This window comes from Lampetra fluviatilis, chromosome 70, assembly GCF_964198595.1.
Source record: "Lampetra fluviatilis chromosome 70, kcLamFluv1.1, whole genome shotgun sequence".
NCBI classification, from domain to species: domain Eukaryota; kingdom Metazoa; phylum Chordata; class Hyperoartia; order Petromyzontiformes; family Petromyzontidae; genus Lampetra; species Lampetra fluviatilis.
This window is the reverse complement of record NC_136344.1, coordinates 3,018,323-3,043,271: the sequence shown is the minus strand read 5'-3', so window position 1 is coordinate 3,043,271 and position 24,949 is coordinate 3,018,323. Positions and strand designations below refer to the sequence as shown.

The 24,949-nt window shown below is 52.8% G+C and overlaps 1 protein-coding gene across 1 annotated transcript in view; it reads right to left on the bottom strand.

The window, feature by feature from the left end:
* The window catches only part of LOC144952875 (C-Maf-inducing protein-like), a 73,719-nt gene extending 55,807 nt beyond the window's left edge, over window positions 1–17,912 (bottom strand). Inside the window, exon 1 of the mRNA XM_078883345.1 lies at window positions 17,852–17,912. The gene's annotated coding sequence lies outside the window, so the exon portion shown is untranslated. The remainder of the gene's footprint in view (window positions 1–17,851) is intronic.
* Between the last annotated feature and the right edge of the window lie 7,037 nt (window positions 17,913–24,949).

Genomic DNA, 24,949 nt, shown 5'->3' with positions numbered 1-24,949 from the left:
GGGATGGGTGGGGGATGGGTGGGTGGGTAGCGGGGTGAGGGATGGGTGGGGGATGGGTGAGGGATGGGTGAGGAGATGGGTGAGGAGATGGGTGAGGAAATGGTTGAGGAGATGGGTGAGGGATGGGTGAGGGGATGGGTGAGGAGATGGGTGAGGAGATGGGTGAGGGATGGGTGAGGGGATGGGTGAGGAGATGGGTGAGGAGATGGGTGAGGGATGGGTGAGGGGATGGGTGAGGAAATGGGTGAGGAGATGGGTGAGGGATGGGTGAGGGATGGGTGAGGGATGGGTGGGTGGGTAGCGGGGTGAGGGATGGGTGAGGAGATGGGTGAGGAGATGGGTGAGGAGATGGTTGAGGAGATGGGTGAGGGATGGGTGAGGGATGGGTGAGGGGATGGGTGAGGAAATGGGTGAGGAGATGGGTGAGGGATGGGTGAGGGATGGGTGAGGGATGGGTGGGTGGGTAGCGGGGTGAGGGATGGGTGAGGAGATGGGTGAGGAGATGGGTGAGGGATGGGTGAGGGATGGGTGAGGGATGGGTGAGGGGATGGGTGAGGAGATGGGTGAGGAAATGGGTGAGGGATGGGTGAGGGATGGGTGAGGAGATGGGTGAGGAGATGGGTGAGGAGATGGGTGAGGGGATGGGTGAGGAGATGGGTGAGGAGATGGGTGAGGAGATGGGTGAGGGGATGGGTGAGGGGATGGGTGAGGGGATGGGTGAGGAGATGGGTGAGGAGATGGGTGAGGGATGGGTGAGGGATGGGTGAGGAAATGGGTGAGGAGATGGGTGAGGGATGGGTGAGGGATGGGTGAGGGATGGGTGGGTGGGTAGCGGGGTGAGGGATGGGTGGGGGATGGGTGAGGAGATGGGTGAGGAGATGGGTGAGGAAATGGGTGAGGAGATGGGTGAGGGGATGGGTGAGGGATGGGTGAGGGATGGGTGAGGGGATGGGTGAGGAGATGGGTGAGGAGATGGGTGAGGAGATGGGTGAGGGGATGGGTGAGGGGATGGGTGAGGAGATGGGTGAGGGATGGGTGAGGGATGGGCGAGGGGATGGGTGAGGAAATGGGTGAGGAGATGGGTGAGGGATGGGTGAGGGATGGGTGGGTGGGTAGCGGGGTGAGGGATGGGTGAGGAGATGGGTGAGGAGATGGGTGAGGAGATGGTTGAGGAGATGGGTGAGGGATGGGTGAGGGATGGGTGAGGGGATGGGTGAGGAAATGGGTGAGGAGATGGGTGAGGGATGGGTGAGGGATGGGTGAGGGATGGGTGGGTGGGTAGCGGGGTGAGGGATGGGTGAGGAGATGGGTGAGGAGATGGGTGAGGGATGGGTGAGGGATGGGTGAGGGGATGGGTGAGGAGATGGGTGAGGAAATGGGTGAGGGATGGGTGAGGGATGGGTGAGGAGATGGGTGAGGAGATGGGTGAGGAGATGGGTGAGGAGATGGGTGAGGGGATGGGTGAGGAGATGGGTGAGGAGATGGGTGAGGGGATGGGTGAGGGGATGGGTGAGGGGATGGGTGAGGAGATGGGTGAGGAGATGGGTGAGGGATGGGTGAGGGATGGGTGAGGAAATGGGTGAGGAGATGGGTGAGGGGATGGGTGAGGGGATGGGTGAGGGGATGGGTGAGTAGATGGGTGAGGAGATGGGTGAGGGATGGGTGAGGGATGGGTGAGGAAATGGGTGAGGAGATGGGTGAGGGATGGGTGAGGGATGGGTGAGGGATGGGTGGGTGGGTAGCGGGGTGAGGGATGGGTGAGGAGATGGGTGAGGAGATGGGTGAGGAGATGGGTGAGGGATGGGTGAGGGATGGGTGAGGGATGGGTGAGGAGATGGGTGAGGAGATGGGTGAGGAAATGGGTGAGGGATGGGTGAGGGATGGGTGAGGAGATGGGTGAGGAGATGGGTGAGGAGATGGGTGAGGAGATGGGTGAGGGGATGGGTGAGGAGATGGGTGAGGAGATGGGTGAGGAGATGGGTGAGGGGATGGGTGAGGGGATGGGTGAGGGGATGGGTGAGGAGATGGGTGAGGAGATGGGTGAGGGGATGGGTGAGAGATGGGTGAGGGGATGGGTGAGGAGATGGGTGAGGAGATGGGTGAGGAAATGGGTGAGGAGATGGGTGAGGAGTCAGGCTCCGAGTGTGACCTTTGTGAAATGCCAGCTCGCAGCGTCTCTCTCGCTCCCATTCGCTCACCCCCCCTCCCCCCCCCTCGTGCATCTGGTACTCGTCATGTGGTGAGCGGCGTTACTTAGCCGGCCAGGACGCCGCTACGCGCAGCTCTGGGGCTGGCAAGGAGCGCGCCGAACCGTTACCGTGGCCGCGCCGAACGCGCAAACCACCTCGCCCGTTCGCTCGCCCAACAGGCAACGCTCAGCCGCTCACTCGCCCGTTCGCTCACCCGCTCACTCACCCGCTCACCCGTTCATTCGCCCGCTCACTCGCTCACTCGCCCGTTCACTTGCTCACTCACCCGCTCACTCACCCGTTCACTTGCTCACTCACCCGCTCACTCACCCGTTCACTCACCCGTTCACTCACCCGCTCACTCACTCACCCGCTCATCCACTCACTCACCCGTTCACTCACCCGTTCACTCACCTGTTCACTCACCCGTTCACTCACCCACTCACTCACCCGCTCACCCGCTCACCGTTCACCCACCCGCTCACCCGTTCGTTCACTCACCCGCTCACCCGCTCACTCGTTCACTCACTCACCCGCCCGCTCACCAACCCACACACACCGACCAATCCACCCGCCCGCCTGCCTGCCCACCAAGGCTTTGTCGACGAACACTTTGTACGCTCCGATTAGAAGAACACGGCAACACCTCACGGAAAAATAAAAAATAAAGATTCCGTTGAAGGAGACCCGGGGAATGCAATTGGCTACCTTTGGGATGCAACAGCAGAGCTGTGACGGGCACAGGGACCCGGCAACATGCCCCGACTGGGCAACGGGGAGACTCACACGGCAGCCTCCCAGGCAACGGAGGCACCCACACCCACCCACGCTCACCTAGACCCACACACACCCAGGCAAGGGAGGCAACCACCCACACCAGCATTCATCTGCACCAAAATCTAGATATCGCACAACACCAAATCACTCACCACTCACCCCCACACACAACCCAGACCACTCACCACTCACCCAACACACACAACCCAGACCACTCACCACTCACCCCCACACACAACCCAAACCACTCACCCCTCACCCCACACACACACAACCCAGACCACTCACCACTCACCCCCACACACAACCCAGACCGCTCACCACTCACCCCCACACACAACCCAAACCACTCACCACTCACCCCCACACATGACCTCCTGTATACCAGGTGAGGTAGTTAACATCTCCTAACCACCATGATGATGATGAGAGAGAGACGCAGACTCCAAATATACAGCAGCAGGCATCGTCAGGGTCTGGGATCGAACCCAAGACCTCCTGTATACCAGGTGAGGTAGTCAACATCTCCTAGCCACCGTGATGATGATGATGATGAGAGAGACACGCAAACTCCAAATATACAGCAGCAGGCGTCGTCAGGGTCTAGGACCGAATCCACGACCTCCTGTATACCAGGCGGCGAGGTAGTCAACATCTCCTAGCCACCGTGATGATGATGAGAGAGAGACGCAGACTCCAAATATACAGCAGCAGGCGTCGTCAGGGTCTGGGATCGAACCCACGCCCTCCTGTGTACCAGGCGAGGTAGTCAACATCTCCTAGCCACCGTGATGATGATAATGAGAGAGAGACGCAGACTCCAAATATACAGCAGCAGGCGTCGTCAGGGTCTGGGATCGAACCCACGCCCTCCTGTGTACCAGGCGAGGTAGTCAACATCTCCCAGCCACCACGATGGCACCCCCACCCTCACCGCTAATGTAACTTTGATTGTGTTGTGCGTGGTTTGGTGGCGCGGTGTTTATAGCAAAGATATTGTGGCGAGCTGGTAACGGCACGGCACGTACGTACGCCACAAATGAACGGCAATACCTCACCGATCTCATCCAGGAGCATGAACCACCGTCACGCAAACTCCGGTCAATCCTCGCAGCAGCGGCTTCTGGCTGAGCCGTCGAACAAAGGCGGCGGCCGCCGCCGCCGCCGCGTTCGACGCGCGGCGCTTTCAGACGCGCTTCTGCGGCCGTCTGGAACGCTCTGCCCCTCCTTGCGATGTTAGGAAGCCGCTGGTGGCCACGCAACTTTGAAATCATCATCATCATCGAGATTGACGAACTAATTTCTCACCATTGGAACCTCATTTGCCAGTAAAAATATGATAATTGTTTTTTTACCCTTCTATCTGGCAACAAAACTGACACCTTTTTTACAAGGAGTCATGTTTGCATAGACCACAATACCTGCAGTCGTAATGCAAACAAAAATCACAACTCTGATAATGTATGTGCACTGTCCTTGAAGTTGATTGGTCCACACCCGAGACAGCTTTCCTTAGAGCCTAGTCTCACATGGTGTTGGACCAGATGACGCCAAAAGGCGCACAACTCAAAGACAATGCACCATCAGAGTATGAGAGCTCGGGGCAAAGCATTTACACCATTGGAACCTCATTTGCCAGTAAAAATAATTGTTTTTTTACCCTTCTATCTGGCAACAAAACTGACACCTTTTTACAAGGAGTCATGTTTGCATAGACCACAATCATAATGCAAACAAAAAACACAACTCTTTTTTTGGCGTCATCTGGTCCAACCCATGTGAGACTAGGCTCTAAGGAAAGCTGTCTCGGGTGTGGACCAATCAACTTCAAGGACCATGTGAGACTAGGCTCTAAGGAAAGCTGTCTCGGGTGTGGACCAATCAACTTCAAGGACAGTGCATACATTATCAGAGTTGTGTTTTTTGTTTGCATTATGACTGCAGGTATTGTGGTCTATGCAAACATGACTCCTTGTAAAAAAAGGTGTCAGTTTTGTTGCCAGATAGAAGGGTAAAAAAACAATTATCGAACTAATTTCTGTAGAACTGATTACATGGGTCAGCGGGTCTCACCTGGTAAGATAAAATAGAAATAGTTCGGGTTTAGTTATTCTTGTTTACATTTTTAAAGGTGTTCAGAATATCCCTTTTACACCGGAGGAATCCGATGAGCCGTGAAGCTCTTCGTCACGTACGTCCAGTCGGGGCACGAGCTAAGAACGTTATGACGCAAGAAAGGCAAAGCACAAAGAAAGGAATACAACAAAATCACCCGAACGCGCGCAACAAACACAACACTCAACCATCCCCACCCTACCGGACAAAGCCCCACTGAGGCATGGACGTATTGTTCAGCAATGACCTGGCCACAAAAGGATGGCTCCCCAACAAAGTGGCTCATCATTTGAGCATTCATAGCGGCTAAATTGTCTGAATGGTCTGAACGCCAAAGCATTAACCGGGGCGGCCTGCCGGGTTCGAACCTGCCCCCTCCCACCCCCCCCGTCAGAGGTCGCAAACGGGTTTTGATTCCTTACCGGTACCCGGTCGCACCAGGGTCACAAACGGGTACCCAATACCCGTACCCTACCCGTACCCTACCCGTACCCGGCTGGGTACGGGTAGGGTACGGGTATTGGGTACCTGATTGCGACCTCTGGGATGAAGCCACGTTGCAGGCGCGGGTGGGTTGATTCTAGGAACTTGAATTGTGAGAAGAGACAAGACGTTGGGAAATGAGTGACACACGGTGACTCACCAGTGACTCACGGCCTACCCGTACCCGTACCCGGCCGCACCAGGGTCGCAAACGGGTACCCGATACCCGTACCCTACCCGATACCCGGGTACCCGTACCCGGGTACCCGTTTGCGACCCTGGTGCGGCCGGGTACAGGTACGGGTAATGAATCAAAACCCGTTTGCGACCTCTGCCGTCCGGCGGATTGGCACAGTTGGCTACGTTAGATACGTACGGCGCAAAAGAAGTTCGACACCCGCAAGAACAACAACCGCCGTTCGCCACCGAGTGGCGGTGACGTCACCACGGCGCTTGTGCCAGGCCGTGTGCACTTTGAGGCCACGCGAAGTGTCGAACGCCCGCTGGCAGGAGGTCACGGGGCAGGCCCTGCAGGTGCCACGGGTCGACCGAGACGACTGGCAGATGCACCACCTGTGCCCCCTACTGTGCCAAACATACATACAGACAGACAGACGCACACATACACCGCCCGCCACACCACCACCACGCCCACCACACCACCACTACCACCGCGACCGTCCACCTACCGCGGCGGGCAAAATCAATCAAGACGGCGCGGGGTTTGGGTTTGGCCTCCCGCACAACACCACAGCACCACCTCATCTCTGGTCTAGTGCGGCCACCTACACCAGGGGTGGCCTAAAGTAGCTGTTGAGTTCTGCGAAGAGTCAGGCGCGTCGATGTATGAATGTGTGCGGATGCCCGCTGCTAAGTACGATCTTGAGTGTTGATTATAGTGTGCTGATACTGGTAGGAACCACCTGGTTACACCAGCCCACAGGGGATTATTGTGTCCGTCCGTCCGTCCGTCGTGCAGGGAGGGGCTGGGTGGGGAGGGAGGGGCTGGGTGGGGAGGGGAGGATGGGGAGGAGCTGGGTGGGGAGGGTAGGGCTGGGTGGGGAGGGGAGGGTGGGGAGGGTGGGGAGGGGCTGGGTGGGGAGGGTGGGGAGGGGCTGGGTGGGGAGGGGCTGGGTGGGGAGGGTGGGGAGGGGCTGGGTGGGGAGGGTAGGGAGGGGCTAGGTGGAGTGGGTAGGGCTGGGTGGGGGGTGGGAGGGGTAGGGCTGGGTGGGGAGGGGCTGGTCACCCCATGGTGCCCTTATAAAACTCAACGTTTCACCTACTCACGCCGGCTTGTGCCCGCCCTCACAGTCGGGCATATTTGCGGAATACACCACGCCCTGGCCGTTGACCCTGCAGGCCATTGACCGAGCAACCCGACGTTCCTACCAGCTCCCTCCGCAGGAGGAATGTGTTTCAAGGTGTATTGAAAAAAATTGATACTGATACTGATGTTGTTAAGGAGTGACTCATGCAGCCAGCTATGGCTGCAAAGTTTGGTCGAACATGTTGTGTATCTCGTTTATTGTTAAATTAGAATCACAGTTCCAATGATCGCTGTTACATTGTTTTTACAGCTTTATTTTGGTGATTTTGAAAACGTTTTGGTTCAGCCATGTTTGTTTATTGTAGTACAGAGTTAGCCTGATAACTGTAATCTTAATCGTCTTATGGTTTGTTATTGTTTGACTTGCATCCCACTGGGATTTTCGCACACAGCGTTGAATTACGGTGCTTTTATTTTGGGAAGACTTTGCAGTTTTTTTGGGGATTTTTCTGTTGCGTTTAGTCACTTGATGATTTTTCGATGTAAAGCTTTCGTGACTGCAGAGATTCATCTTCTTGGTTCTTTCGGTAAAGTGACGTAGAATGGAAATAATAAAATAATAAAAATAATAAATAATATAATAATTCTCGATTTAAAGCTTTCGTGACAGCAGGGATTCATCTTCTTGGTTCTTTCGGTAAAGTGACGTAAAATGGAAATAATAAAATAATACAAATAAAACATAATAAAATAATTCTCACGACGTTTCGGCCACAACGCAAGCAGCCGTCCTCAGGTGAAGAACAGATCTGTCGGAAAGACTCACTCCAAAGACTCATTCAGACGCTGTCTTTCCGACAGACCTGTTCTTCACCTGAGGACGGCTGCTTGCGTTGTGGCCGAAACGTCGTGAGAATTATTTTATTGTTTTATTTTTATTATTTTATTATTTCCATTCTACGTCACTTTACCGAAAGAACCAAGAAGATCACTTGAAGATGTTTTCTTGGTCACGTTTTTGTTTGTTGCGGTTGCACCCAAGTCAAGAGCCACCGCATGGCTCACAGGGCTAACTATAAATCTAAAATGGAAATTTGTGATTATGTGTGTCTGTTCAAAATGTTTAGCATACTTCCCGACACGCAACAAACTTGAAATTTGCCATGTGGGTTCTATCCAGACTGTACACCATGCACAAATTATAAAAATACACTTTTTTGGTGGGGAGGCGGGCGCAATAATGCATATATTTTGCACGGCAAGTGAGCTGTGACGTCACATCTGTCATGTGACCCGTGTGCGGAAACGTTCAAGTTCAAGTTCATTGATTAGGTATATAGCCCTGTGAGCCATTCGGCTCTTGAATCGGGTGCAACCGCAACAAACAAAAAACAAAAACACGAACAAAAAACATCTTAAAGTGACTATGTGACTGAGTGCAAACAGAAAATCCAAGAAAAGACAGCAAAATGTTGCATAAAAAAACACCGTGTACACCAACGCTGTGTGCAAAAATCCCAGTGGGATGCAAGTCAAACAACAACAACCACAACCACAAGACAACTTAGATTAAGGCCATTAGTCTAACTCAGTACTACAACAACACAAACGTGGCCAAACCAACGTAACGGAGTGTGCCTGCTAACCGCGGATAAAGTGAAATACAAAAGTGTTGCAGGTCTCAGGCGTTCTTCACGCAGCATTGCTTCATTATTTGAGTCGTTTACTTCCGTACGCACCCTGAAAGTTGTGTGTGTGTCTGCAGCAAGCGCGTGTATGTGTACCTATGGAACGTGTGCGTGTGTGTGGGGAGCGGTGGTGCAGCGGTTAGCGCTACGCCGCGCTACGAACCAGGCGACCCGAGTTCGATTCCCGCTCACGGCCAACACCGGTGAGATGATTATTTGAACCGGTCCCGGGCCTCCCCCTAGGTCGACTCAGCCTCAAATTAGTACCTGGTAAACATCGCCACTGGGAAGACAAAGGCGGCCGGACGTGGTGTTGGCCACCCACCCACCTCGTGAGCCGTGCCGGCCTTCACAGGTGCTCGCGAACAGCACTTGCCCCTACAGTCCGTTAAGGCTACACGGGGTATCTTTGTCTATCTAACTAAGAAGAGGTTTTACCCTACCTGGCGATAAACCGGGAGTCGATAAGCCGTTCAAACACCACAAACAAGACACACGCCGATTGCAGGGCCATCAAGTCCCCATCGCCCACACCCTCATACTCGTGGCAAAAACTTGCATAGAGAAACGTGCTCGGATAACGAATTGCGTCGTCTTTGAAACGGGACCTACCCCCAGCGTTAGACAGAACGCCATGAAGTGAGCACTACACAAAGTCCCATAGACATCGACACGGGTGAGCGTACAGGTAGTCCCAGAGGTGTGGACTCGAGTCATGTGACTTGGACTCGAGTCAGACTCGAGTCATGAATTTGATGACTTGCGACTCGACTTGGACTTGCATAACAATGACTTTGTCCCACCTATGAGATGTGGACTCGAGTCATGTGACTTGGACTCGAGTCAGACTCGAGTCATGAATTTGATGACTTGCGACTCGACTTGGACTTGCATAACAATGACTTTGTCCCACCTATGAGATGTGGACTCGAGTCATGTGACTTGGACTCGAGTCATGAATTTGATGACTTGCGACTCGACTTGGACTTGCATAACAATGACTTTGTCCCACCTCTGAGATGTGGACTCGAGTCATGTGACTTGGACTCGAGTCAGACTCGAGTCATGAATTTGATGACTTGCGACTCGACTTGGACTTGCATAACAATGACTTTGTCCCACCTCTGGGTAGTCCCCCCCGGGTCACGATGGGGTCCGACTTACGAGATTTCGATCTTACGATGGAGATACGACAAAATTGCCATCGACAACCAAAACATCGTTCACGTGTGCAGACGACGGACTGAATCTTGGCGAGGACAGGACAATGTGATACGTTACGATACGTTCAATGCATGTGTACACTACATTATACACTACACTATACACTACACTATACACTACAATACACACTACATTATACACTACTATACACTACACTATACACTACTATACACTACACTATACACTGCACTATATACTGCATTATACACTACACTATACACTACATGATCACTATACACTACACACTACATTATACACTACACTACACACTACATTATACACTACACTATACACTACACTATACACTACACTATACACTACACTACTACACTGCACACTACACTACTACACTGCACACTACACTACATGATTACTATACACTACACTATACACTACACTACTACACTACACTATACACTACATGATTACTATTCACTACACTATACACTACACTATACACTACACTGCACACTACACTACTACACTACACACTACACTACACAATACACTACATGATTACTATACACTACACTATACACTACACTATACACTACACTATACACTACACTATACACTACACTATACACTACACTATACACTACACTATACACTACACTATACACTACACTATACACTACACTATACACTACACTATACACTACACTATCATACGTAGCTTTAGTGATTTCATTTTAAGGTTACCACCATACGATACGTTCAATGCATGTTAAAAGTTTTTATAGCAGATAGGAGGATTGTTTCCTAAAAAAAACTTTCCATTAAATTGCAGCTCATATAGGTAAGGCTAAGAATTTGCCTTGGCTTTTTTTACTTTACATTTTACTGTGCGATGCAGTATTGTAGTTAATAAGTACACACGGTATACAGTTTATACACTACGGTACTGTAAATTGCTCTGTTTTGCTAAATTGTCACCGTTCTTTAAGAGTCCTGGGTAGGCTATAGGTCATCTTCGACTTACGGTATTCTCGACTTACGATGGAGTCGTCGTAACGCATCTCCGTCGTGAGTGGAGGACTACCTTTCGATGTAAAGCTTTCGTGACTGCAGGGATTCATTCTTCTTGGTTCTTTCGGTAAAGTCACGCAGAATGGAAATAATAAAATAATAAAACTAATATAATAATTCTCGATTTAAAGCTTTCGTGACTGCAGGGATTCATTCTTCTTGGTTCTTTCGGTAAAGTCACGTAGAATGGAAATAATAAAATAATAAAAATAAAAAAATATATATAATAATTCTCCATTTAAAGCTTTCGTGACTGCAGGGATTCATTCTTCTTGGTTCTTTCGGTAAAGTCACGTAGAAGGGAAGTAATAAAATAATAAAAATAAAAACTAATATAATAATTCTCGATTTAAAGCTTTCGTGACTGCAGGGATTCATCTTCTTGGTTCTTTCGGTAAAGTCACGTAGAAGGGAAGTAATAAAATAATAAAAATAAAAACTAATATAATAATTCTCGATTTAAAGCTTTCGTGACTGCAGGGATTCATCTTCTTGGTTCTTTCGGTAAAGTCACGTAGAAGGGAAGTAATAAAATAATAAAAATGAAACATGATAAAATACAATTCTCACGACGTTTCGGCGACAACGCAAGCAGCCGTCCTCAGGTGAAGAACAGGTCTGTCGGGAAGACAGCGTCTGAATGGACTTCTCGACAGACCTGCTCTTCACCTGAGGACGGCTGCTTGCGTTGTGGCCGAAACGTCGTGAGAATTGTATTTTATTATGTTTTATTTTTTTTATTTTATTATTTCCATTCTACGCGACTTTACCGAAAGAGCCAAGAAGATAGATGACTACCTGCATTTACATTGACAGCTTTAGGCACAGCACGCTTGCTACTTCTGCTGTGGCAGCGTGATCTGGGGCCATCCATTGAGTCCGTACGCATGGAGGGGAGAGGAGGGCAGAGGTCGCAACCGGGTACCCGATACCCGTACCCTACTCGATACCCGGCTACCCGTACCCGGCCGGGTACGGGTAGCTACCCGTACCTGGCCGGGTACGGGTACCCGTTTGCGACCCTGGTGCGGCCGGGTACGGGTACGGGTAGGCCGTGAGTCACTGCTGAGTCACCGTTTGTCACTCATTTCCCAACGTCTTGTCTCTTCTCACAATTCAAGTTCCTAGAATAAACCCACCCGCGCCTGCAACATGGCTTCATCCCAGAGGTCGCAATCAGGAACCCGATATCCGTTCCCTACCCGTACCCGTACCCTACCCGAAATGAGTGACAAACGGTGACTCACCAGTGACTCACGGCCTACCCGTACCCGTACCCGGGCGCACCAGGGTCGCAAACGGGTACCCGTACCCGGCCGGGTATGGGTAGCCGGGTATCGGGTAGGGTACGGGTATCGGGTACCCGGTTGCGACCTCTGACGCAAGCTCGGGGGAGACACGCCAGTTGATCCACCGCTCTGCCACAACCAAACGATGCAGTGTTAGTCGCTCGATCCGCTACTACCGCCACAACCTTTCGCCATCCCCACCACCGCCGCCACCCACGCCCGCCGAAGATCCGACGCCGTTGTCCGTCCGGTGCTCGCCGAGAGCCGAGGTTGGCTTCCGGTTGTCCGAACGAAGGCGCCGCAAGTGAACCCACGGCACCTCGTCGCCGACAATGTCAAGGAGCCATGAACCGTCGTCACCATCGTCGTCGTCGTCGTCGTCGTCAAATCCGCTCGTCCTCGTAGCGACCGGCGCTTTCGGGAACGCGCTTTCACTGCGGCCGTCTGGAACGCTCTTCTTTACTTCCGATATTAGCGAGCCACTGGGAGCTACTGTACGCATTTTTAAATCGTCATCTCGATTGACTATTTTAGTGTTTAGTTTGTTGTCCTTCCCCCCCACACCTCCGATTAGTACGGGTGGTTACGTACGGTGAGAAAATTCAACATACGTAAGTACGTAGACTCACACAGCAGAGACCCATAGACTCACACAGCAGAGACCCATAGACTCACACAGCAGAGACCCACAGACTCACACAGCAGAGACCCATAAACTCACACAGCAGAGACCCACAGACTCACACAGCAGAGACCCATAAACTCACACAGCAGAGACCCATAGACTCACACAGCAGAGACCCATAGACTCACACAGCAGAGACCCATAGACTCACACAGCAGAGACCCATAGACTCACACAGCAGAGACCCATAGACTCACACAGCAGAGACCCATAGACTCACACAGCAGAGACCCATAGACTCACACAGCAGAGACCCACAGACTCACACAGCAGAGACCCATAAACTCACACAGCAGAGACCCATAGACTCACACAGCAGAGACCCATAGACTCACACAGCAGAGACCCATAGACTCACACAGCAGAGACCCATAGACTCACACAGCAGAGACCCATAGACTCACACAGCAGAAACCCATAGACTCACACAGCAGAGACCCACAGACTCACACAGCAGAGACCCACAGACTCACACAGCAGGGACCCATAGACTCACACAGCAGAGACCCATAAACTCACACAACAGAGACCCACAGACTCACACAGCAGAGACCCATAGACTCACACAGCAGAGACCCACAGACTCACACAGCAGAGACCCACAGACTCACACAGCAGAGACCCATAGACTCACACAGCAGAGACCCATAGACTCACACAGCAGAGACCCATAGACTCACACAGCAGAGACCCATAGACTCACACAGCAGAGACCCATAGACTCACACAGCAGAGACCCATAGACTCACACAGCAGAGACCCATAGACTCACACAGCAGAGACCCACAGACTCACACAGCAGAGACCCACAGACTCACACAGCAGAGACCCATAGACTCACACAGCAGAGACCCATAGACTCACACAGCAGAGACCCATAGACTCACACAGCAGAGACCCATAGACTCACACAGCAAAGACCCATAGACTCACACAGCAGAGACCCATAGACTCACACAGCAGAGACCCATAGACTCACACAGCAGAGACCCATAAACTCACACAGCAGAGACCCATAGACTCACACAGCAGAGACCCATAGACTCACACAGCAGAGACCCACAGACTCACACAGCAGAGACCCACAGACTCACACAGCAGGGACCCATATACTCACACAGCAGAGACCCCTAGACTCACACAGCAGAGACCCATAGACTCACATAGCAGAGACCCATAAACTCACACAGCAGAGACCCATAGACTCACACAGCAGAGACCCATAGACTCACACAGCAAAGACCCATAGACTCACACAGCAGAGACCCACAGACTCACACAGCAGGGACCCATATACTCACACAGCAGAGACCCCTAGACTCACACAGCAGAGACCCATAGACTCACATAGCAGAGACCCATAAACTCACACAGCAGAGACCCATAGACTCACACAGCAGAGACCCATAGACTCACACAGCAAAGACCCATAGACTCACACAGCAGAGACCCATAGACTCACACAGCAGAGACCCATAGACTCACACAGCAGAGACCCATAAACTCACACAGCAGAGACCCATAGACTCACACAGCAGAGACCCATAGACTCACACAGCAGAGACCCACAGACTCACACAGCAGAGACCCACAGACTCACACAGCAGGGACCCATATACTCACACAGCAGAGACCCCTAGACTCACACAGCAGAGACCCATAGACTCACATAGCAGAGACCCATAAACTCACACAGCAGAGACCCATAGACTCACACAGCAGAGACCCATAGACTCACACAGCAGAGACCCATAGACTCACACAGCAGAGACCCACAGACTCACACAGCAGGGACCCATATACTCACACAGCAGAGACCCCTAGACTCACACAGCAGAGACCCATAGACTCACATAGCAGAGACCCATAAACTCACACAGCAGAGACCCATAGACTCACACAGCAGAGACCCATAGACTCACACAGCAAAGACCCATAGACTCACACAGCAGAGACCCATAGACTCACACAGCAGAGACCCATAGACTCACACAGCAGAGACCCATAAACTCACACAGCAGAGACCCATAGACTCACACAGCAGAGACCCATAGACTCACACAGCAGAGACCCACAGACTCACACAGCAGAGACCCACAGACTCACACAGCAGGGACCCATATACTCACACAGCAGAGACCCCTAGACTCACACAGCAGAGACCCATAGACTCACATAGCAGAGACCCATAAACTCACACAGCAGAGACCCATAGACTCACACAGCAGAGACCCATAGACTCACACAGCAAAGACCCATAGACTCACACAGCAGAGACCCATAGACTCACACAGCAGAGACCCACAGACTCACACAGCAGAGACCCACAGACTCACACAGCAGAGACCCATAGACTCACACAGCAGAGACCCATAGACTCACACAGCAGAGACCCATAAACTCACACAGCAGAGACACATAGACTCACACAGCAGAGACCCATAGACTCACACAGCAGAGACCCATAGACTCACACAGCAGAGACCCATAGACTCACACAGCAGAGACCCACAGACTCACACAGCAGAGACCCACAGACTCACACAGCAGAGACCCATAGACTCACACAGCAGAGACCCATAGACTCACACAGCAGAGACCCATAGACTCACACAGCAGAGACCCAGAGACTCACACAGAGACCCATAGACTCACACAGCAGAGACCCATAGACTCACACAGCAGAGACCCACAGACTCACACAGCAGAGACCCACAGACTCACACAGCAGAGACCCATAGACTCACACAGTAGAGACCCATAGACTCACACAGCAGAGACCCACAAACTCACACACAGCAGAGACCCACAGACTCACACAGCAGAGACCCATAGACTCACACAGCAGAGACCCATAGACCCAACACAGCAGAGACCCATAGACTCACACAGCAGAGACCCATAGACACACACAGCAGAGACCCATAGACACACACAGAGACCCATAGACTCACACAGCAGAGACCCACAGACTCACACAGCAGAGACCCATAGACACACACAGAGACCCATAGACTCACACAGCAGAGACCCACAAACTCACACACAGCAGAGACCCACAGACTCACACAGCAGAGACCCATAGACTCACACAGCAGAGACCCATAGACCCAACACAGCAGAGACCCATAGACTCACACAGCAGAGACCCATAGACACACACAGCAGAGACCCATAGACACACACAGAGACCCATAGACACACACAGCAGAGACCCACAGACTCACACAGCAGAGACCCCTAGACACACACAGAGACCCACAGACTCACACAGCAGAGACCCATAGACACACACAGAGACCCATAGACTCACACAGCAGAGACCCACAGACTCACACAGCAGAGACCCACAGACTCACACAGTAGAGACTCAGACACACACAGAGACCCACAGACTCACTCAAGAGACCCATAGACTTGCACAGCAGAGACCCACAGACTCACACATCAATAGCACCATCATCACACCACCCACCACACACCGTTACGGACAGATCACAAGCCATCGGACTGCACGACGCTTAGTGCCATCCATCCCTCTACTGCCATTCAATACGAGGCCATAACATGCCCTCACCACCCCACAGTGGCAATGCACCACAACCGCTACCACAACACCTCATACAGCACCACCAGGCATCGCCAACCGAGGCAAAGCATCCGCTGTTGGATGGCACAATGTGGTGCAGTGAAAATCCATCATCCTCACAGCAGCCCCACCACCACCTCCACCACCACCACACCATCATCAACGCCACCACCACTCCTGCACAACACTACGGCCACCACCACCACCACTACCACCACCACACCACCAACCCCACCACCACTCCTGCACACCACTACGACCACCACCACCACTACCACCACCACACCATCAACCCCACCACCACTCCTGCACCCCACGACCACCACCACCACCACACCATCAACCCCACCACCACTCCTGCACCCCACCACCACCACTACCACCACCACACCATCAACCCCACCACCACTCCTGCACCCCACGACCACCACCACCACCACCACACCATCAACCCCACCACCACTCCTGCACCCCACTACGACCACCACCACCAACTCCACCACCACTCCTGCACAACACCACCACCACCACCACACCACCAACCCCACCACCACTCCTGCACACCACTACGACCACCACCAACCCCACCACCACTCCTGCACACCACTACGACCACCACCACCACCACTACCACCACCACACCATCAAGCCCACCACCACTCCTGCACCCCACGACCACCACCACCACCACCACTCCTGCACAACACCACCACCACTACCACCACCACACCATCAACCCCACCACCACTCCTGCACACCACTACGACCACCACCACCAACTCCACCACCACTCCTGCACAACACCACCACCACCACCACACCACAAACCCCACCACCACTCCTGCACACCACTACGACCATCACCACCACCACCAACCCCACCACCACTCCTGCACAACACTACGACCACCACCACCACCACACCATCAACCCCACCACCACCACCACTACGACCACCACCACACCATCAACCCCACCACCACCACCACTACGACCACCACCACCACCACACCACCAACCCCACCACCACTTCTGCACCCCACTACGACCACCACCACCACACCACCATCAACCCCGCCACCACACCACCTCCACCACACCACCACTACACCACCACCATTCCCACCACACCACCACTATGCCACCCACCACCACACCACCATCCCCACCACCACACCATCAACCCCTTCCACCACACCACTATGCCACCACCATTCCACTACTACACCACCATCCCCACCACCACAACACCACCACTAGACCACCACCACAACACCACAACACCACCACTAGACCACCACGATACCACCACCACGTCACCCTACCACCACAACAACGTAACACCACCACAACAACATCACCTTACAACCACATCACCCTACCACCACCACCACCCCCATCACCCTACCACCACCACCACCCCATCACCCTACCACCACCACACACCACCCCCATCACCCTACCACCACCACCACCCCATCACCCTACCACCACCACACACCACCGCCGCACTCACCGTGGCCGAGTAGATGGCTCCATCGGCGAGCACGAGGTGATGTGGCTCCCATCGCCGCAGGAGTTTGCACCACCATCACCATCACCCCCACCACCATCACCCCCTACCCCCATCACCCCCTACCATCCCCCCCTACCACCACCACCCCCTACCATCACCACCCCCATCACCCTACCACCACCACCACCCCCATCACCCTACCACCACCACCCCCATCACCCTACCACCACCACCCCCATCACCCTACCACCATCACATCATCACCCTACCACCACCACTACCATAACCCATACCACCACCACATCACCCCATACAACCACCATCACATCATCACCCTACCACCACCACATCACAACCATCACACCACCATCACCCCCTACCATCATCACCACACCACTCCCTACCACCACCACCATCACTCTACCTCCTACCACCACCACCACCGCACTCACCGTGGCCGAGTAGATGGCTCCATCGGCGAGCACGAGGTGATGTGGCTCCCATCACCTTAGGAGTTTGCACCACCATCACCATCACCCCCACCACCCCCTACCACCATCACCCCCATCCCCCCCTACCACCACCACCCCCTACCATCACCACCTCCATCACCCTACCACCACCACCACCACCCCCATCACCCTACCACCATCACCCCCCATCACCCTACCACCACCACTACCACATCACCCCATACCACCACCCCCATCACCCTACCATCACCACACCACACCACCACCATCACCACCATCACCCTACCCCCTACCACCACACACCACCACCACCACCGCACTCACCGTGGCCTAGTAGATGGCTCCATCGGCGAGCACGAGGTGATGAGGCTCCCATCGCCGCAGGAGTTTGCACCACCATCACCACCATCACCCCCTACCACCATCACCCCCATCACCATACCACCACCACCACTACCACATCAACCCATACCACCACCACATCACCCCATACAAACACCATCACATCATCACCCTACCACCACCACATCACAACCATCACACCACCACCACCATCACCCCCTACCATCACCACACCACTCCCTACCACCACCATCACCCTACCCCCACCACATCACAACCATCACACCATCACATCATCATCACACCACCACCACCACCACCGCCGCACTCACCGTGGCCGAGTAGATGGCTCCATCGGCGAGCACGAGGTGATGTGGCTCCCATCACCTTAGGAGTTTGCACCACCATCACCCCCATCACCCCCTACCACCACCACCACCGCACTCACCGTGGCCGAGTAGATGGCTCCATCGGCGAGCACGAGGTGATGTGGCTCCCATCGCCGCAGGAGTTTGGAGGCGCGTATCTTGCTGAGCACGGAGCGTGGATGTCGTAGCACGCAAAGTTGAATGTCTCCCTCGGCCAGCAGCTTGTAGCGAACTCCAGCACAGCAGTGATGGACAGGGGCTCTGCGGCCTAGTAGAAGCTGCTGCTGCTGCTGCTGTTGTTGTTGTTGTGAAGGAGGTAGTGGTGGTAGTGGTAGTGGTGGTGGTGGAGGTGGTGTGGTCGAGGGAGATTGTGGTGGTGGTGAAGGTGATGTGGTGATGGTGGTGGTGGCGGTGGTGCAATGCGATTCCCTCAATAGAGGCTCAGTCTCGTCAGTGCAGCAGCGTTCATCCATTGTGGTTGGTGGTGGTGGTTGGTGGTTGTTGGTGGTGGTGGAGATGGGTTGTGGTGGTGGAGTTTGGTTCAGGAGGTAGTGGTGGAGGTTAGTTAATGTGGTGTTGGTTTGTGAAGGTGGTGGACGTTAGTTAAGGTGGTGGTGGTGGTTGAGGTTGGTGGTTGAGGTGTTCGCCAGGCTCATCACACGCCACGAGGTTGTCCACCCCCCAGGGAAGTCCTTCACAGTCGCTCGCCTCAGCGGCGTCTTCCTGCCTCGCTTCGTGATGTTGGTGGTGATGATGGTGGTGATGATGGTGGTGATGATGGTGGTGATGATGGTGGTGATGATGGTGGTGATGATGGTGGTGATGATGGTGGTGATGATGTTAAGACCTCCCAACCGAGTAGCCGTTACTCAGCCATCGCCTCGGCTGACGTTGAGATGATGGTGCTGAGATGATGATGTTGAGATGATGATGTTGAGATGATGGTGTTGAGATGATGGTGTTGAGATGATGATGTTGAGATGTTGCTGTGATGATGGTGCTGAGATGATGGTGCTGAGATGATGATGTTGAGATGATGGTGTTGAGATGATGATAACGATACTGTGGAGATGATGATGTTACAGCTCCTGTTGAGATGACGCTGCTGCTCCTGTTGAGATGATGTTACTGCTGATGTGGTGATGATGTTGTGATGATGTTACTGCTGATGTTGTGATGATGTTGTGATGTTACTGCTGATGTGGTGATGATGTTGTGATGATGTTACTGCTGATGTTGTGATGTTACTGCTGATGTGATGATTTTACTGCTGATGTTGTGATGTTACTGCTGATGTTGTGATGATTTTACTGCTGATGTTGTGATGTTACGGCTGATGTTGTGATGATGTTGTGATGATGTTACTGCTGATGTTGTGATGATGATGTGATGATGTTACTGCTGATGTTGTGATGTTACTGCTGATGTTGTGATGATGTTACTGCTGATGTTGTGATGATACTGCTGATGTTGTGATGATGTTACTGCTGATGATGTGATGATGTTACTGCTGATGTTGTGATGATGTTACTGCTGATGTTGTGATGCCGGTGATAAACCGACACCTTCGACTGTGCTCAGCGTCACTATCACGGGCCCATCACCTCAGATTGACGTCAACAAAGATGACCACCATCATCATCATGTTGATGGTGGTGGTGGTGACACTGGGTTGATGGTGGCGTGTTGAACAAGATGATGATGATGATGATGGTGGTGATGTTATCGCCACCCCAATCTTGGTCATCACCTCAGCTGATGATGATGGTGATGTTGATGAATGAGTGGATGTGTTGTTATTCTTGTTATACTAAACAAATCTGATGAGGAGGGATATCCCCCCCCCCTCTCACACCACCACCCCCTCACGGCTGTCTCTTTAAAAGACGACGATTGCGATAATATTTAAACCCGCTGACAATGGCGGCTATTAAGAGTTGGGATGTTTTTTATAAAAAAAATAATAATTTTAAAACAATAAAAAAAACTCTCTCTCTCTATCGATCGAGATGAGGCTGAGTGACTGATGGTGATGATGCCGATGATGGTGGTGGTAGTGGTGGTGGTAGTGGTGGAATATTTCACAGGGCCATCGCCTCACGCTCTGAGGAAACTACGACTGATGATGGTGATGATGGTGATGAGGAGGTTTTACGAGACGATGCTGACGACGAAGACGATGATGTCGCTGAGGGGAATGGGGCCGCAAGCCGCCTTCCACCACCACCACCACAACCACCAAACCTCCTCCTCCACCTCGTTTTTATATAAAAATAAAATCCCGCGACGCGAAGCGAAGCGCGGCCTCTGGGTACCCCAGCGCCCCTCCCCCCACCCACCACCACCACCACTATCCCCCACTGCCCCCACCCTCACCCCCCACTGCCCCCACCCTCATCCCCCACTGCCCCCACCCTCATCCCCCACTGCCCCCACCCTCACTTGTACCCCTCCCCCCACACACCACTTGTACCCCTCCCCCCACACACCACTATCCCCCACTGCCCCCACCCTCACCCCCCACTGCCCCCACCCTCACCCCCCACTGCCCCCACCCTCACTTGTACCCCTCCCCCCACACACCACTATCCCCCACTGCCCCCACCCTCACCCCCCACTGCCCCCACCCTCACTTGTACCCCTCCCCCCACACACCACTTGTACCCCTCCCCCCACACACCACTATCCCCCACTGCCCCCACCCTCATCCCCCACTGCCCCCACCCTCATCCCCCACTGCCCCCACCCTCACTTGTACCCCTCCCCCCACACACCACTTGTACCCCTCCCCCCACACACCACTATCCCCCACTGCCCCCACCCTCATCCCCCACTGCCCCCACCCTCATCCCCCACTGCCCCCACCCTCACTTGTACCCCTCCCCCCACACACCACTTGTACCCCTCCCCCCCACACCACTATCCCCCACTGCCCCCACCCTCATCCCCCACTGCCCCCACCCTTATCCCCCACTGCCCCCACCCTCACTTGTACCCCTCCCCCCACACACCACTATCCCCCACTGCCCCCACCCTCACCCCCCACTGCCCCCACCCTCACCCCCCACTGCCCCCACCCTCACTTGTACCCCTCCCCCCACACACCACTTGTACCCCTCCCCCCCACACCACTATCCCCCACTGCCCCCACCCTCATCCCCCACTGCCCCCACCCTTATCCCCCACTGCCCCCACCCTCACTTGTACCCCTCCCCCCACACACCACTATCCCCCACTGCCCCCACCCTCACCCCCCACTGCCCCCACTCTCATCCCCCACTGCCCCCCCCCTCACTTGTACCCCTCCCCCCCCCCTCACTTGTACCCCTCCCCCCCACACCACTATCCCCCACTGCCCCCACCCTTATCCCCCACTGCCCCCACCCTCACTTGTACCCCTCCCCCCCACAACACTATCCCCCACTGCCCCCACCCTCACCACCACCCCTCCCACCACTATCCCCCACTGCCCCCACCCTCACCACCACCCCTCCCACCACACTATCCCCCACCCTCACTACCACCCCGCCCCCCAACCCTTACTACCCCCCCACCACCCCCTCCCACCACTCCCCCCACCGTCCACAAGACGCGCGCGCCACCGGGGGGGCGGGGCTGTGTGGAGGGAGGGGCTGAGGAGGGGGCGGGGCTGTGGGGAGGGAGGGGCTGTGTAGGGGAAAGGGGGGAGGGGCTGTGTGGAGGGAGGGGCTGTGTAGGGGAAGGGGGGAGGGGCTGTGTGGAGGGAGGGGCTGTGTAGGGGAAGGGGGGAGGGGCTTTGTGGAGGGAGGGGCTGTGTAGGGGAAGGGGGGGAAGTGCTGTGGAAGGGGGGCGGGGCTGTGTAGGGGGGAGTGGAAGAGGGGCGGGGCTTTGTGGGGTAAGGGGGAGGGGCTGTGGGGTGAGGGATTGGCTGTAGGGCAAGGGGGGGGGGCTTGTGGGCTAAGGGGCTGTGGGGCAAAGGGGGAGGGGCTTGTGGGCTAAGGGGGAGGGCTGTGTGGGCTAAGGGGGAGGGGCTTGTGGGCTAAGAGGGAGGGGCTGTGGGGCAAAGGGGGAGGGGCTTGCGGGCTAAGAGGGAGGGGCTTGCGGGCTAAGAGGGAGGGGCTGTGGGCTAAGGGGGAGGGGCTGTGTGGGCTAAGGGGACTCGGATCAGAATATTTATGAATGGTGGAATAATCCGATGAACTATGAAGCTTTCGATGTAAAGCTTTCGTGACTGCAGGGATTCATCTTCTTGGTTCTTTCGGTAAAGTCACGTAGAAGGGAAGTAATAAAATTTTAAAAATAAAACATAATAAAATATTATGTTTTAAATAATTCTCACGTTGTGAGAATTATTTTATTATGTTTTAAATATTATGTTTTAAATATCTAGATTTGAAGCTTTCGTGACTGCAAGGATTCATATTCTTAGGTTTTTTCGGTAAAGTCACCATGTAGGTAAAAATGTAAAATTAAAATTAATAAAAGTTAAATAAAATAAAAATAAAAAATCACGACGTTTCGGAGGCAACACAAGCTTCCGTCTTCAGGTGGAACCGTCACAGCCACGACAGCTGTATCAAGTAAATGAGAGATTGCAAGAGCTACCACTCCGTATATATAATGGTTGAGGGGGGGAAGGGCCCGGAAAGGCCCACTTTTTATTAATATGGCAAGGTGAGGCCTAATACTAAGAGTAGACTGCATAACAAAAGACTGAGCCTTTGTTATGGAGAGGTGCGGTCTGTGACTAACGCCTGGCCTACATAACAAAAGTGTGAAAAAAGAAAAAAGTAAACCTGGTAAAACAAAACTGGCCGTCTATCAGTAACCTGTAATAGTTGTCTGTCAAATAAGATGGTCCAAATAAGTGTAGTTAAATCTATTTTGCGTGGTTAATCACATCTTTCCAATGATTACTCAGTTTGTAACCATCATCAGGATTGAAATTATGTCTGTGTTTGTATATTTGTATGGCTTCGTGTACAAACCTTTGATGGTAGCCGGGAGGTTTGCAGAGCACCTTGGTCTCGGAAAAGACAATTTCATTTTATTTTACTTTTATTAATTTTAATTTTTTACCTACGTGACTTTACCGAAACAAACTAAGAATATGTTTTAAATAATTCTCACGTCGTGAAAATTACTTTATTATGTTTTATTTTTATTATTTTATTACTTCCTTGCTACGTGACTTTACCGAAAGAACCAAGAAGAGCTATGAAGCTCTTTTGTACACAGATGTGTGGGGTAAGGTGGGGGGCGGGGTTTTGTGGGGGGTGCGGTAAGGGGAGGGGGTCGGCCTGGCCTGTTGGGGGGGGGGGGTTGAGAGGGGGTGGGGGCTTTGTGGGGGGGGGGGATAAGGGGAGGGGCTGTTTGGGGGGGGAGGGGTTATGACGTCACCCACCCCTTATCGATTTACCTGAATCGTCACCTTAACGGCGCTTCGAATCGATTCACGGATCGATCACCGCTCCCACTGCGATCACGAATCAGCTATCAGCCTTCTCCACTGCTGGATGAAGGCGGTGGCGCACGCAGTTACCAATCAGTGATGTAGCAACACCACGTATAATATAACACGATAATATAACACTATATAATATAACACTATATAATAACACTATAATATAACACTATAATATAACACTGTAATATAACACTATAATATAACACTATAATATAACACTGTAATATAACACTATAATATAACACTATATAATATAACACTATAATATAACACTATAATATAACACTAATATAACACTATATAATATAACACTATATAATATAACACTATAATATAACACTATAATATAACACTACAATATAACACTGTAATATAACACTATAATATAACACTATAATATAACACTATAATATAACACTGTAATATAACACTATAATATAACACTATAATATAACACTATAATATAACA